At 43.1% G+C, this 17034-nt stretch overlaps 2 pseudogenes across 2 annotated transcripts; both read left to right on the forward strand.

Annotated features, from left to right (window-relative positions):
- Positions 1 to 539: 539 nt before the first annotated feature.
- On the forward strand, positions 540 to 13900 carry LOC308593610 (protocadherin gamma-B5 pseudogene; annotated as a pseudogene). The gene is made up of 3 exons: positions 540 to 2157; positions 8553 to 9565; positions 13865 to 13900. The product of its transcript is annotated as a protocadherin gamma-B5 pseudogene (transcript).
- A 671-nt stretch (positions 13901 to 14571) lies between these two features.
- Positions 14572 to 17034, forward strand: LOC308593611 (protocadherin gamma-A4 pseudogene; annotated as a pseudogene). Its single transcript has one exon. The product of its transcript is annotated as a protocadherin gamma-A4 pseudogene (transcript).

Consider the following 17034-nt stretch of genomic DNA (forward strand, 5'->3'; position numbering starts at 1 on the left):
TCGTGCTGACTATATCCCGTCAGGTACTAGAAGTAGGATGTCTCCAAATGCCACAGTGGGAGACAAGTTGCTTAACAAGAAAGGCCTTGGGTCTGATCCATCAAGGCTCTTCTTATGTTGTTACATTTTAATGAAAGGAATTGTGTGTCCTGATGTTGTGTGATAGACTGGTGGACAAAGGACTATAAGTGTGTTAAAGTGAGGCAATGCTCTGCTGGTGATCCCTTGGGTATGTAGCTTCCATTCAACAGGGCTCAATTTCAGTGGGACAGACATCAAGGCAAAACATGTTTTCAATAGGCTGTATATCTCCAGACTGGGTTTTGAGTCTTGTGACCTGTTATGCGCAGCAATCAGAGGAGCTGTTGCTTTAATGTGTACAAACTGAAAGCAAATAACTTGAAATTTGCTAAAGGGAAACTACTGTACATTGCACAACATGGTTTTCCTTGCAGTTCCTTGAGTGGTCCTCTAAGTGTCAGTGTTGGCCAGTATGAGAGCCAGAGAGAGGATAGAGATCCAGTGATGCTTCCTGCAGTAACTCCCATCACTGTTATTCAGATCAGGCGAGCTGAAGAGCACAGAGACAGGGAACTCTTGCAGAGAAGGAAAAATCTCTTTTGCTTTGCACAAAACAAGGGCAGTTTATTCTTCCTCAGTGATACCTCATGTTGTTTCCTTCATCACTGTGAGAGCTTGAGCATAGGAAACAGAAAAGGAAGCAGCCTGTTTTTGAGAGAACCAGCCAGATGGAGAGAAGGCACCCAGGGAATGGCAGGGCACTCACAAGGCAAGTACTGCTTCTCTCTCTATTGTCTTTTACCTGTTGGGCTGCATCAGAGCAGATTCATTATTCAACCCCTGAGGAGATGGCAAAGGGTTCCGTTGTGGGGAACCTCGCCAAGGACCTGGGACTGAGCGCCAAAGAACTAAAACATCGCAATCTGCACACTGTGTCTGTGGCTAAAATGCAGCATTTCAGTATCAATGCAGAGAATGGAAACCTCTATGTAAATGACAGGATTGATAGGGAGGGGATATGTGGCAAAAATCCACTTTGCTTTGTTCAGTTTGAAGTTGTGGTAGAAAACCCGCTGAATGTTTTCCATGTAACAGTAGAAATCCAGGATGTTAATGATAATGCGCCCCAGTTCCTGAATAGCAACATCAACTTGGGGACAGGAGAACAAACCTTGCCTGGGGCCCGCTTTCTCCTTGGGAAGGCGGAAGATCCTGACATTGGGATGAACTCTCTCCAGGATTACCAGCTGAGCTCCAATCAGTATTTCTCTTTGGAAGTTAGAGAGAGAAAAGATGGAAATAAATATGCAGAATTGGTGTTGCAGAAATCTTTGGATCGGGAAAAAGAACAAACCCTTCACTTAGTACTTACCGCAATGGATGGGGGTAAGCCTAGGAAAACTGGAACCGCCCAGATACGGATTAATATCACCGATGCCAATGACAACCCTCCCATTTTCACTCAAGAGGTGTACAAGGTCAGTTTGAGTGAAAATGCTCCTATTGGATCCACGGTGCTCCAGGTCATAGCCTCTGATGATGATGAAGGTTCATATGCCCAAATCAGGTATCATTTCAGCAACATACCAGCAACTTCCCAAGAGAAATTCAGTCTAGATCCCATTGGTGGCAGAATCACCCTCTTGGAGCGACTGGATTTTGAGGACAACGATGAATATACTATGACGGTTGCTGCAAAAGATGGCGGAGGATTGGTGACTCATTGCAATATTGAGATAAGGGTTCTTGATGAGAATGATAATGCCCCGGATGTGACCTTAACCTCCATGTTCAGCCCAGTTCCTGAAGATTCACCATCTGGAACCTTAATTGCTCTGATCAATGTAAATGACAAAGATGCCGGTGATAATGGAAAAGTTACCTGCTATTTAAACAGTGATTTGCCCTTCAAGATTATTTCCTCATCTAACAATTTCTACAAACTTCTGACAGTCAGCCCTTTGGACAGAGAAAAAACTCCTGCATATAATATTACAATCACAGCCACTGACAATGGAACTCCCCCACTGAACACCCATAAAGTCATCTTACTACAGATATCTGATATCAATGATAATGCCCCTTCCTTTCAGAAATCTTTGTATGCTATCTATGTGCCTGAAAACAATCCTTCAGGTGCCTCCATTTTCACCATCAAAGCCTCAGATCCCGATATGGACCAGAACTCACGGATTACATACTCCATCCTCAACAGCAACATTGAGGAGCTTCCCATCTCCTCCTATATCTCCATTAATTCTGAGACCGGCACCATCTATGCCCAGAGATCCTTTGACTATGAACAATTCAGAGAGTTCCGGCTGCAAGTGAAGGCCCAAGATGGGGGTTCTCCCCCTCTCAGCAGCAATGTGACCGTCAGAGTGTTTGTTCTTGACAGGAATGATAACAGCCCTCGTATCCTGTCCCCCTCACAAGAAGCCAAGGGCTCAGCCTTGTTTGAGATGGTGCCTCGTTCGGCCGAGGCAGATTATCTTGTCACCAAGGTGGTGGCCGTGGATGCAGATTCTGGACACAACGCCTGGCTCTCCTACCACCTGACTCAGGCCACTGAGCCGGCACTCTTCACGGTTGGTTCTCATACTGGAGAGATCAGGACCGCCAGGGCCTTTGTGGAGAGAGACGCTGTGAAACAGAGACTGATCATTATGGTGAAGGATAACGGACAGCCGTCTCTCTCAGCCACCATGACTCTGAACCTGGTGTTTGCTGAGAACTTTCAGGAGGCCCTTCCGGAAATGAAGAGCCAACCCAGCAGCTCGGAGTATCAGTCTGACCTGCAGTTCTACTTGGTGCTGGCCTTAGCTGTGATCTCCTTCTTGTTCCTCTTGACCGTGATTCTGGCCGTTACAATGAAGCTCCGTCACTCAGGGCATCCCAGGTTCCTACAGTGCTTTGGTCCTGTTCCCCATTCCAAGAATGGTGCCATCTTCCCACCCAACTTTGAAGATGGGACTTTGCCCTATTCCTACCAGCTGTGTCTGTCTTCTGAGACCAGGAAGAATGAGTTTGCCTTCATGACACCCAATGTTCAGATACTAGACAATATTCTTGGCAGTGAGAAACCTGCTGTGCCTTTTACAGGCAACAGTGGAAACAATTTTCAGTCTGAGATGGCTAATGGTGAAGAGGTAAGATTTGTTCTCTGCAGTTACATGCATGGTACACTCTGTAGCTCTTTACCGTTAAGTGACATTTCAATACAACGTTTTATACATCATATGTACTTGCCTTTTCATTTTTCAGTCTTTAGTTAATTTTCCATCTAGATTCATGAATCATCATCTTCTTTATATATAGTAAACAGCTGAGGCTAAACTACCTGTTGCAGGTATAGTCTATTTTCTCCATTGCATTTTGAGATTTCTAGTTCAATCCTAACCATATCTACCCAGATGTGAGTCCTGTTGAATTCAGTGTGACTTTCTGTCAGGTAAGAGTGCTTAGGTTTTAAGCTTTGGAATTTGAATAGTGGGAACATGAAATTAAATGAAGTGAAATGGATATATATATTGCTCATTTAATCTTATGAGTGGGTGTGGAATGTGCCAACGTTTTTATTATGTCATTGAGGAGGTGCACTTCTTTCTGTATGGTAGAGTTGTGTGCTATTGAGTTCAATAGGGCTTACTCCCAGGTTGTACAGTCGTACGTTGGAAGTCGAACAGAATCTGTTCCGGACGTTCGTTTGACTTCCAAAATGTTTGAAACCCAAATTGTTGCTTCTGACTGGATGCAGGAAGCTCCTGCAGCCAATCAGAAGTCTTGGAACCCCCATCAGACATTTGGGTTCCAAAAGAATGTTTACAAACCAGAACAATCACTTCCAGGTTTGCAGCATTCGGGAGCCAAAACATCTGAGTTCCAGGGTGTTCGGGATCCAAAGTACAATTGTATTCCAGCTTTCCAGCATATGTAGCTTGAACATTAAATAATATAGTAAATGAGGAAGATAATTATTTTCTGCTCATTTCATTACATGGGGTGGGAGCAATGTGCCGATGCTTCTACTTTATAATCATAGCCCCCTTCTTTCTTTCCTTTTGAATCAACATTCAATTATTGGAGTACAATGTATCAATTTCCACCAGTAATGCGTTGTAGCTACCAGGATTTAAAATAATATGATATGGTTTCACTAGGTCTAAAACGATTTTAAGCTAGGATATACTAGGGATCTTGCAGAAGTCTGAATAGGCTAATTGTGGTTCATGTTGAAGAACATTGTACAAAGTACTTTGACATCATGGTTCAGATCTAGAGTTTCCCTGTTTCATATACCAGTGATGATTGAATTTCACTGATCAAATTGTTGGTATTTAATTGAGCATTGAATGCAATGCTTAACCCATTGTTTTAATGTAGGAGGTCATGTGTAATGTGGGTGCAACCTTTTTATGTTTTTACTTTAATCTTTTGGAGGTGTAAATTGTGCAGCATGTTCTCAACGCTGCCTCTGTGGACAGTTGGCGTGGGCATGGTGGCACCATTCTCTATGCCTCTGTTTGGCATGGCAGTATCTGGCCTTCTCCTTCTAGCTTCAAACAAGGCAGGATCTATCAGTTCCCAGTTGGGGCTGAATGGTAGTATTTCGTTCTTGTTGCTATATTGGCCGAATGAGAGGATGAATGACAGGAGCTTTCTCATCTGCTAGGCAGTCAATAATTAAAGACTGGCTGTATTTGGACCCCAGCCATTCTTTTTAAATGTGCCGCAACTGGCAAGTGCTATGTAGGTTAGAAAACATAAGGATCCTATAGTGAGCAGCCCAAGACCTGAAAGGAGAGTTACCCAAACCAACCTCCATGGTATTCTTACTAATTTGGGAGAATCTGGTCATGGCAATTATTCGTCTGTACTGATGACCTCATTGACTTACTGGCTCAGGGCTGATGATACCTAAAGGTCCTCATTTGCACTCAGTGGAGCTGAGGAGGAGGGCACTGAAGAGAAAAGACCAGTTTCAATATTGATCCAATACTTGGACCCAGAATGGCGACAACTGTTTAATGTGCCTGGCAGAAAAGACAGTTCCTAGCCTCCATCTTGGCATTAAGTATGTCATCACTGAGGTTGTAGAAGTAGTATAATTTAATCATATGTAGACCAGACTTGTTAATAAATAAGTTGTGGCACATAGTCAAATCCATCCACTGTGTCTGGCTTCATGCTGGGGTGTGGAAGCAAACATAGACCACACTTTTTACCTGTATTGTGTAGTTCAATCATGTTTCAGTTTGCGTGATATAAAATCCGCCACCAGGTCAAGACTAATTGGCAGTGGTCTTCTAGAGTAGAGCGTGGATATTGATTATTTAGCTGGAGATACATTAAAGCCCTTTATGCACAACTAGTTGATCATATTTATTTTATAGTTGTAAACTGCTTAGAGACTGCTTTTGCTGAAGAAATGTGAATTGTGGCTATCTTGGAAGGTATATGTATTATTTAGGGTTATGTATATAGTGGGCTGGATCCAGACTTGGCCATACATAGAGCTGAAGCATTGAAATCAACTTGACAAGTGAGCTATTACTGAGTTAAACCACATTGATTTTTGTGGATCAGCTATAACTATGACTAAGGCTGTTATCCAAATCCTGGCTTGGGCGTCGTGAGGCATAACAGAGCAAAGAGACCACTGTCACATCCTCAGCATTGCTGCTGGTCTGGGCAGAAGGTGGAGGGGCACCTCACTTAGACCCACATCAGGCCCAGTGCCACCACGGGACAGTAGTGGGACTGGTTCCTGTCTCTCCCTGTCCTTGTCCCCTTTCAGAATTTTTCATCAGCTGCCATGAGTGCAGATCCCACTGGCATGACTTCTAACCAAGCATACATTTGGCAGAGGGAACAGGCAATTCTGCCCCAGCAGAGTGACCCCCTGTGGGTAGAGGCCAGTGGAGGCTGGTAGGGCTTGGCTGAGGAACAGCTCCAACCAATCCAAACCCTACCACCACCAGCGCAGTGCAAAAGATTGCAGGCTAAGTCTGGAGCTAAAGCTGAGTAAAGATCCTCAAATATCCAGGATTTGTCAGAACAGCAACATTACTTATAATATATATAAGTATAATATATATATTATAATATTATATAGTATTAGTGCAATTATTCCCATACTGCAGGAAGAGCCTTGTGGCTTACTTAAAGGAACCTGCTGAGTTCATGCCAAATGCAGGACATAAACTGCATTACTATTCTGTTTCTTACACTACACCAGCTGAAGACACTTAAAACACATTGAACACTTGAATTGCACTTAATTCAATTTATAAACAGAGGTTGGATGGCCATCTGCCATGGATGCTTTAGCTGAGATTCCTGCACTGCTGGGGGTTGGACTAGATGACCCCTGGGGTCACTTCCAACTCTAAGATTCCATCATTCTATCTCTCCTTCCTTGGAGGTTTTTAAAACCTTGAATAAAATAATTTCCTCAATTCTCCCATCGTCTTTTTCTTTATACACTGTAACACTTCATAGAGAAATCCACTAGAGAAATTCAATTTTTCTCTTAGAGAGGTTTACAGATTGATATTCTTGGTAAAAATTGTAAGTGCTTTAAATTGAGGAAAAGAATCTATACTATGTTTTTATTGCTTGTTCTTTGCTGCAAATACTCCTTTGAAGTTGATTTTTTTTAACCTGTTATACAAGTGAAAGATAACACAAACAAAACACAAATAGTTCTACTTTATAACAGAAGAGGGCTCACACATCCTGTATCAGAATATAGTTTGAGTCATTAAATATAAATACCACCATGCCATGTCATGAATTAGGGAAGAAAAATCACTGGGAAAAGATTGCAGTTCTCTGCTTCAGACTCACAGTGTCACTGTTGGACAAGGCGGCAATCCATGGGCAGCTGAAGTTCCACTGATGCTTTCTGCAGAGAGATCTCTTTGTCCCAAACTGCACATCGGGAAAACCAGCAGACGCTGGAACAAACGTTTCAGCTGAGAAAGAAAAAAGAAAACACTGCAGCACATACAAATTAAACCAAAAGATCCAGTTCTTTTTTTTACTGGGCAAAATAAAATCTCCTGTCTTTGTGGACATCTGAAATCCTGTGCTCATCAAAGAGAAGAGGAAAATGAACAGAAGAGGAATCCTTCATGGAGAGAGCTTTCAAACACCAGGAAGGCATATAACACTTCTGATATTATCATCTTTGTTCTGTGGAACAGTTTTGGAAGAGGTTCACTATTCCATCCCTGAGGAGATGGCAAAGGGATCTTTGGTGGGAAATCTTGCCAAGGATCTGGGACTGAATGCCAGAGAACTGAAGAGCAGAAACCTGCATATCCTTTCTGAAGGTAAAAAGCCATATTTCACTATCAATGCTGAAAATGGAAACCTATATGTGAATGAGAGGATAGATCGTGAGGGAATGTGTAGAGAGAGCACACACTGCATTATTGATTTTGAAGCTGTGGTTGAAAAGCCATTGAATGTTTTCCATGTAAGTGTAGCAATTCAGGACATTAATGATAACATCCCACAATTCATAAAGGGCAATATTGGGCTTCAAATAATTGAATCCACATTGCCAGGTGCCAAATTTCTTCTTGGGAAAGCTCAGGATCCTGATATTGGGATTAATTCTCTCCAAAATTACCAGCTGAGTTCAAATCACTATTTCATTCTAGAGATTCGACAGAGAGAAGATGGCCATAAATATGCAGAATTGGTGTTGCAGAAACCTTTGGATCGGGAAAGTGAGCACTCGCTTCAGTTGATCCTTACGGCCTTGGATGGGGGTGAGCCCAGAAAAACTGGGACTGCCCAGATATGGATTAACATCACAGATGCCAATGACAACCCACCAGTCTTCACTCAAGAGCTTTATACAGTTAACCTGAGGGAAAATTCCCCCGTGGGGTCCCCAATACTCCAAGTAAAAGCCTCTGATAGGGATGAAGGTCTAAATGCACATATTAGTTATATTTTTAATAACATCCCAGAAACAGCCCACCAAATATTTGAACTAGATCCACAAAGTGGAACAATTACAATTAAGGAAGCTCTTGACTTTGAGGAAACAGAGAAGTACACTATGACAGTTGAAGCAAGAGATGGAGGAGGATTAGTGGCTCACTGTAATGTTGATATAAAGATTATAGATGAGAATGACAATGCTCCAGAGATCATTCTGGCCTCCTTATCCAGTCCGATTCCAGAAGACTCTGTTTCTGGAACAGTAATTGCTCTCATCAACGTAAAGGATAGGGATTCTGGAGAAAACGGAAAAATTACCTGCCACTTACAAAGTAATGTTCCATTTAAAATAGCATCAGTATCTAAGAATAACTACAAAATCCACACAGACAGTCCTTTGGACAGAGAAAAAGCCTCAGGATACAACATCACAATCATGGCCACTGACAAAGGTAGCCCTCCTCTCTCCTCCAACAAAACCATCTCCCTGCAGATTTCAGATATCAATGACAACCCCCCTGCCTTTGAAAAATCAACCTACAGTGTCTTTGTGCCTGAAAACAATCCCTCAGGTTCCTCCATTTTCTCCATCAAAGCCTCGGACCCGGATCTGGACCGCAACTCACGTATCACTTACTCCATCCTCAACAGCAACATGGAGGAGCTGCCTCTCTCCTCTTACGTCTCCATCAACTCTGAGACGGGAACTATCTATGCACAGCGCTCCTTTGACTATGAGCAATTCCGGGAGTTTCACATCCAAGTGAAGGTCCAAGATGGCGGCTCTCCCTCTCTCAGCAACAACGCCACCGTGTGGGTGTACATTTTGGATCAGAACGATAACAGCCCTCGCGTTCTGTATCCTGTCCCAGGTGTTGAGGGCTCTGCCTTGTTTGAGATGGTTCCTCACTCGGCAGAGCCAGGCTACCTAGTGACCAAAGTGGTGGCTGTGGACGCTGACTCTGGGCACAATGCCTGGCTCTCCTACCAAGTGCTGCAGGCCACGGAGCCAGCCCTCTTCACCATTGGGACCCACACGGGAGAGATCAGGACGTCACGAGCCCTTCTGGAGAAAGATGCTGTGAAACAGAAGCTGGTCATCTTGGTGAAGGACAATGGGAAGGCTCCGCTCTCAGCTACTGTGGTCCTCAACCTTGTGGTTGCCGAGAACTTCCAAGAGGCACTTCCGGAAATGACTAGGCAATCCAGTGACACAGAACATCATTCTGACCTCCAGTTTTACTTGGTGCTGGCTTTGGCATTGATCTCATTTTTATTCCTCATGACAGTGATACTGGTCATTGTCATGAAACTTCGACAATCAGGAAATCCCAAATTATTCCAGTGCTTTGAACCTAATGCTTTTTCTAAGGCGCAGGTCATATTTCCACCAAACTATGAAGAAGGAACTTTACCTTATTCCTACCAACTCTGCCTATCGTCAGAGATGAGGAAAGAGCAGATCTCTTTCCCGAAACCCCATATCCAGGTTACAGAAAACTTGCTGTGCAATGATAGCTCTCAGGTGGTTCTTGTGGATGGCAACTGTGGGGATGCCAATGCCAAAGAGGAGGTTGGTGAGCAGGTAAGCTTTGCTTTCGGAACTGTGATGTTGGCAGCACAGGCTTGCTCCTCGTAGGAATAAAACCAGACCTTTCTTTCTGTCAGAATGCACCAGCACTCAGTTCTGGCGCCTCTCAGGTAGGCTATTTTGCCATTATAAGAGAACAAAGTAGGCACCTCTTTGCCTAGACAAATTGCACTGAGTAAAACTAATATTTTTAGCTTGTCTTCCTCTTACCTACCTGATTTAGTACATGAGAGAACTAGAAAAACATGAAATTATATTACTAGAACCTGCTGTTCAGAATGTAGAGAATTTTTTTTACAAGCCTTCAAGTTGCAATGGCAGGGGCATTTTCAATGCTGTAGCTGAAAATTATGTTCAGGTGAGTCTTGATCTTGTTATGGTTTAAAGGTAAAGGTAAAGGGACCCCTGACCATTAGGTCCAGTCGTGGCCGACTCTGGGGTTGTGGCGCTCATCTCACTTTACTGGCTGAGGGAGCAGGCGTACAGCTTCCGGGTCATGTGGCCAGCAGGACTAAGCCACTTCTGGCGAAATCAAAGCAGTGCATGGAAACGCCGTTTACCTTCCTGCCGGAGCGGTACCTATTTATCTATTTGCACTTTGACGTGCTTTCAAACTGCTAGGTTGGCAGGAGCTGAGACCGAGCAACAGGAACTCACCCCATCGCGGGGATTCAAACCACCGACCTTCTGATCGGCAAGTCCTAGGCTCTGTGGTTTAACCCACAGCGCCACCCGCGTCCCTGTTGTTATGGTTTAACTTCTAGTAATTATGAATGAAATGGAAGAGTGCGGTGAATTTGAGTTTTCCGTACTAATGTAGATATCAGTAATAAGGTAACAGCAATTCAATGTAAGACCCCATGTAAGAAAGTGCAAAGAAATCTTTTTTTCACATATTTTGTCATCAGCGGTAACTGACTAGGAACAAGATCCTGGAGTCATAGTGGATAGCTTGATGAAGATATTGACATGACACAGTGTAAAACAGATGTGGAAAAGGTGAAGACCATGGTAGAAATTGTTAGGAAAGGAATTAAAAATAAAACTGAAGAATGTTCAGGAAAGAGCAAGCACAATGACAGGTGGGTGGAGTAATTCCCCTATGAAAAAAGGTTATGACATTTTTTATTTTTAAGTTTAGGGGAGAAAAGGCAAATAAGGAAGGACATAACTGAGAGGCATAGATTTCAGCATAGCGTGGAAAATGGAGAAATAGAAAAGTTTTCTCTCTCTCATAACTAACAAGAGGCTGTGATAGCCCACAGCCTGAATGGCTTTAAAAGAGGTTTACACAAATTCCATGGCTACTAACCATGTTGTCTAGGTTCTGCCTCCACTGCCAGAGGCTATATGCCTGTGAGTATGAGGTTCATGGAATCACAGGTGGTGGCAGTGCTGTTGTGCTCATGTTCTGCTTGGGGGCTTCCCATGGGCTTCTGGTGGCCTCCATGAGTGCTGGACAAGCTCCACCTTTGGGCCAATATTGCAGGCTTCTTCTTATGTTATGTTTCTTTGTTCTTTATAACAATGTAAGTTATAGTTCACCTTATAGTTCAGCTATGGAATTTGCTACTACAAGATGCAGTGATCACCCCCAACTTGGTGGCTTTAAGGAGAATTAGATCATATGAGGGCTCCTACAGGAAAAATGGCAAGATGTAAATTTAATAAAGAAATTTATGGTGGATAAAGCCATCACTGGTTTGTAGTCATGGTGGCAATATTACCTCTAGTCCCAGAGGCATTGTGCCCCTGATTTTAGTTGCTGTGGTCCAAGAATGGAGCTTCTGAGAGGAATCTGGCCAGCCACTGTGGGAGACAGGATGCTTGACTGGATAGGTCAATGGTCTGATTCAGTAGGACTGTTCTTATGTTTTCATGGAATGGAATTCTGTGCATGGGTATGCTGTGTGGTGTTGTGAGACAGACCGTAAGATGAAAATTTAATGAATTTAATAAATGGGGGGAAATTGCATCTTGTGGGCTATTATACAGAACAATAATAGGGGCTATTACCATTAATGTGGACAAATCAAAATCAAACTACTTCTGTTATTTTCCAAGGAAACCTCTACAGTATCGTAAAATCCTTCTGAATTGGATATCTTGATTTCTTGTATCACTCTCTTACTTTGTCTTTCTATTGCTCTCAGTTCCTGACCGTCATAATGTAATCATCACAATCTTTTCATTTAATGTATTTCATATATTACTTAATTGCCAAAGTCTCTAATCTAGCAATCCTTTGACATCCTCCTTCATCTAGAGCATATGAGTTCAAATATACCAGTAATGGTGTGTACAAACTGCATGATAATGTGCATTCAGTTCCGGATTCAGATACGCCTTTTGGGGGTGCTGTGCACACGTCATCCCGATGTCAGCCCTGTCCCACACTATTTGTCATTTTAGGTGTATCCTTCTGGAATGGTTATAATCTGTTTTGTGCCAAGATTGTACTTCTCAAGCACTTGTTGCATGCATGTGTAGACCAAGAATGCTTTCTTAGGTCACCTCCTATTGGAGCAGATCTACTGATGTTGCATGGCTGTGCCACTGCAACTCACCTTGTTTAACCTGTCTGTGAATGAAAGAGGCAAAAACAAAAACGGAGCAGTACAGCAACTTAGCTCTCTCCATAAACATATGTATATCAACACATCAGTTTCCAACCCCCTCTCAAAAGACTGAAAAAATATGTGCTTTTTAAAAGGTATGTGAAAATAGGAAGTACTGATGGGGAGGGGAACACAGAACTTCATTACACACTAGTTTGAAAACATGCCCACCTGTGTACAGACAGCACAGAGAGTAGCTGCTACTTTGGATGATGTTATTGCACAAAGGTGTGTGAAATTGCAAACAACCAGGTCTTTTTTCCAGTAGCACCTCTCCTGAGCATTCCGGCAGACCTGGGATGGATTGGGACTTGGCGTGGTGAGTGTTTTGGGCTCTTTTTAAGGTAGTTGGTGTGGCGTGTGTTTTTGATTGCTCCCAAAAAGAAGCTCAACAACTTTGGGAGTTCCTGCACCTCTCTTTGTAAAGAAGAAGAAGAAGAAGCACTGCAAACAACTACGTACAAAGTGAGGGGGGGTGATTTCCCCTGTGCATTTTAGAGGCTACATGTGTACACAGCCTATGATGTCCAACAAACCTATTTCACGCTGTTGGATCCAATACAATGCCAAGCGCTGGTAGAGCAATTACTGCAATTGTTCCTGCATTGGTGGTTAGATCCTGCTCTGGCCACAGGGGAGCAAATGCTGCAGAAGGAGCTCTGCATGGCACCAGCAAGTAGGAGTCTGCTATGGAACTAATACCAGTGAACAGATTTTTATGACCCACCACTGCCTAAGTAGAAGCGGGAGAGATCTTAACATTGCTGCTTATTGTACCCTCAGTAAACAGGCGCTGTCTAAATAGAAGTTGTTTATTGTACCCTCAGTAAACAGAAAGGAAGGAAGGAAGGAAGGAAGGAAGGAAGGAAGGAAGGAAGGAAGGAAGGAAGGAAGGAAGGAAGATGCATGGGATTCTCTGAAACTGTTCCTTACCTCCAGAATTTGGCAGATTGTAAAGATTCAACTGTAAGGACTTGTAAGGAAACTATAATCAAAAGCACAGAAAATAGCACTTCTGAAAGACAGAGGGAGCAGATGCTAGATGAATACTGTTATATGAGTCAGCATTGTGATGCTGTGGCGCAAAAGAGCTGGACCATGTGTAGTTTGCATTTACAGGAGAACTCTTGGAGTAGCCAGATTTCTACTAGGGACCGAGAAGAACTGTTCTGGACACATGCATTCCGTAAATGCTGATTGACAGACATCTAACAACTTAGGAAAGATTCAAAAAAGAATTATTCCAGCCCTTCTGCTGAAGAAAATAATTATAATAAATAAATTTTCAGAAAATGTTTAATTAAGCATCCCTTAGTTTGCCTTTTTCATATAAAAAAAGTTTTAGAATGTTTTACTTTGAAATTATTTTACAAGTTCCCTCCCCTCATAATGTTTTGTGAGGAATTCCTAGTAGATGCTGTGATGTATTTCCAGTAAAAATGTTTTTAAAATACTATATATATTTAGGAGTCAATGTTCCAAGAGCTAGGGAAAATGCATGGAAACATAAGATTTTCATGACTTTCATCTAACATTAGGATTCCTATGTACAAATTTCCATACTTGTTTATGCAGTAACTGTGGAGTTGCACATTACATACCTATGTAGAAAACTTAATCTTACCAAGGGAGGTTTAACTGACTTGTTGGTTATTGGGGTTCTCTCCTTTTCTAGCGAATAAGAATCCACTTCTACGCTTACAAAGGATAACTTGGTGTTTCATGATAAATTAAAATAAATACTCACTTGGTTTTGTTTATCTGTGAAACAGTGTGCACACCAGCAGCATTCCCGCTTATGTGGGATACCTCAGTTCAGTAGAGTATGAGACTCTTAATGTGGGTTTAAGCCCCATGTGGGACAAAAAGATTCCTGAATTACAGGGGATTGGACTAGATCACCTTCGTGGTGCCTTCAAAATCTGTGATCCTATTATATGTCTTGTGTATTGACGCAAATAAATGCATTAAATTGATAGAGCAAGGAAACACAAGCATGACATTTAGTGATAAAACAGGTTAGTAATTAATTTATGCATTGTGTATATATATATATATATATATATATACACACACACACACACACACACACACACACACACACACACACGGAGTTGGATATACAATGAGAATCGAAACAAAAAAATGTAGTGTGTGCAGTTCCTGGCTGTGACTCTGAGTGTCGCTGTTGACCAACCAAGGCTAAGAAATATACTGAGAAATTCATCCTTCCCAGATGAGCAGCTCAGCTCAGAAAATGCTGAGAGATCAGAGTTTCAGTGAACATTTTTGCTTTGGGAATCTCAGCTGCAAGTCCCTTTCTGGCAACACTCCGTCATCCTGAATCACAGATCTCCCCAACAGCTTCATATCAGACCAGGAATGGCAACAGCAAAGTATCCCCAAGCTTGCAAAAGGAGAGTTTTCTTTTTATTTCTGTTTGCTAACATCTGCCAAGCCATCACCAGACAGATCCAGTACTCCATTCCTGAAGAAACTGAGAGAGGCTTTTTGGTGGGGAATATTGCAAGGGATCTTGGACTGGACGCAAAGGAGCTCTCAGATCGTGGAATTCGCATTGTTTCCCCAGGTAGGACTCAGTATTTTGCTTTGAATTATAAGAGTGGCCATTTGCACACCACAAAGAGAATAGACAGAGAGGAGATCTGTGGTCAGGAAGAGAAATGTATTTTGAATTTTGAGATTATAGTTGAAGATTCAATGAAAATTTATGGAGTTGAAGTGGAAGTGACAGATATCAATGACCATGCACCCACCTTCCCGTCAGAGAAACTAGTGATAAATATCAGCGAGAATGCAGCTTTGGGGTCCCAGTTTCCCCTCTTGGAAGCTCAAGATCCTGATTTAGGAAACAATTCTCTACAGGGGTACAAACTCAGCAACAATAGCCATTTTTCTTTGATTCTCCAAACATCAGTTAAGGGCAAACAATATGGAAAAATTGTGTTGGAAAGACCTCTGGACCATGAAAAAGAAGCAGTTCATAATCTTATCTTCACCGCATATGATGGTGGTGATCCAGTCAGGAGTGGCACTGCACAGCTGCACATTACAGTCCTGGATGCGAATGACAATGCACCGATTTTTAGCCAACGCATCTATGAAGTGAGCGCAAGGGAGGATTTACCTCTAGGAACCATTGTGGTTACATTAAAAGCTACTGATCTGGATGAAGGGACCAACAAAGAAATGACATTTTCGTTTGCAGAAATCACGGAAAAGGCTTCCCAGATATTCCACTTAGATAAACACACAGGTGCACTAACTCTCATAGGAAGTTTAGATTATGAGGACTCTGCTCTTCATGAAATTGAGGTCCAGGTCCGTGATGGTGGAGGTCTATTGGACAGATCAACTGTCATAGTATTTGTTACTGATGTAAATGACAATGCACCCAAACTGGAAATAACTTCACTTATCAGCTCCATCCCTGAGAACTCTCCACCAGCGACTGCAATAGCCCTTCTGAATGTGCAAGATGAGGATTCGGCAGAGAATGCAGAAGTCACGTGCTCTATCCCCAGCAACCTCCCCTTTCTACTGACAAAAGCCTATGGCAACTACTACAGTTTGGTGACAGCAAGAGCCCTGGACAGAGAGCAGGTGGCAGCCTACAACATCACTGTCACTGTCACGGATCATGGGACCCCTCCACTTTCCACATCGATTGTTATTCCACTTGAGATTTTAGACACAAATGACAACCCTCCACACTTCCTGCAATCCGTTTATACTTCGTATTTAATGGAGAACAACCCAAGAGGGGCCTCCATATTTTCCCTGAAAGCTGATGATCCAGACTGTGGAGAGAACTCCAGAGTCACTTATTCCATCATTGAGCACAACATCAGTGACTCCCCAGTATCTTTCTTCCTCTCCATTAACTCTGAGACTGGGATTGTCTATGGCCTGATCTCTTTTGATTATGAGGAGATGAGGGAGATTAAGTTCCTGGTCAAGGCCCAGGACGGAGGTTCTCCACCACTCAGCTCCAACGTCTCAGTGACTCTCTTCATCCTGGACCAGAATGACAATGCTCCCCAAATCCTGTACCCCTCCGCTCCCACTGATGGCTCCACGGGGATAGAGCTGGCCCCTCGCTCCTCTGAGTCAGGCTACCTGGTCACTAAGGTGGTGGCCGTGGATGCGGACTCTGGCCAGAATGCCTGGCTCTCCTACCAGCTGATCAAGGCCACCGAGCCAGGGCTCTTCACTCTGGGGCTCCACACGGGAGAGATCAGGACAGCCCGCTTCTTTCTGGAGAAAGATGCCCTCAAGCAAAGCCTGGTGGTTTTAGTCAAGGACAATGGGCAGCCACCTCTCTCTGCTTCAGCCACTCTGACTGTGGTGCTGGCTGACACCATCCCTGCAATCCTCTCAGACCTGAGCAGCATCTCAGCTCCTGTAGAACCTCCGTCTGACCTCACCTTCTACCTGGTCCTTGCAGTGGCTTTTGTCTCCTGCTTGTTCTTCATCTTCCTCCTTGTGTTACTGGCAGTTAAACTTCATAGGTGGAGATATTCACAGTCTGGAACTGAGAAGTTTAGTGGAGTTCCAGTTTCACAGTTTGTGGGGATTGACGGAGTCCGAGCATTTCTGCACTCCTACTGCCAGGAGGTTTCTCTCACTACAGACTCTAGGAAGAGCAATTTCGGATTTCCCAAGGGAAATATTTCCAATACTATGACCAGTCACCAGCCCTGTGAGATAAATGATCCCTTTCTCATTGCTGAAGAGATTGCAAACAGTAATGGGGATTCAGCCAATATACAGGTGAAGTCTTGCTATCAAATCAAAGGTTTTTCACTTTATATTTTCAGTTAG

This window comes from Podarcis bocagei (assembly GCF_964188305.1).
Source record: "Podarcis bocagei genome assembly, chromosome: 8".
NCBI lineage: Eukaryota > Metazoa > Chordata > Lepidosauria > Squamata > Lacertidae > Podarcis > Podarcis bocagei.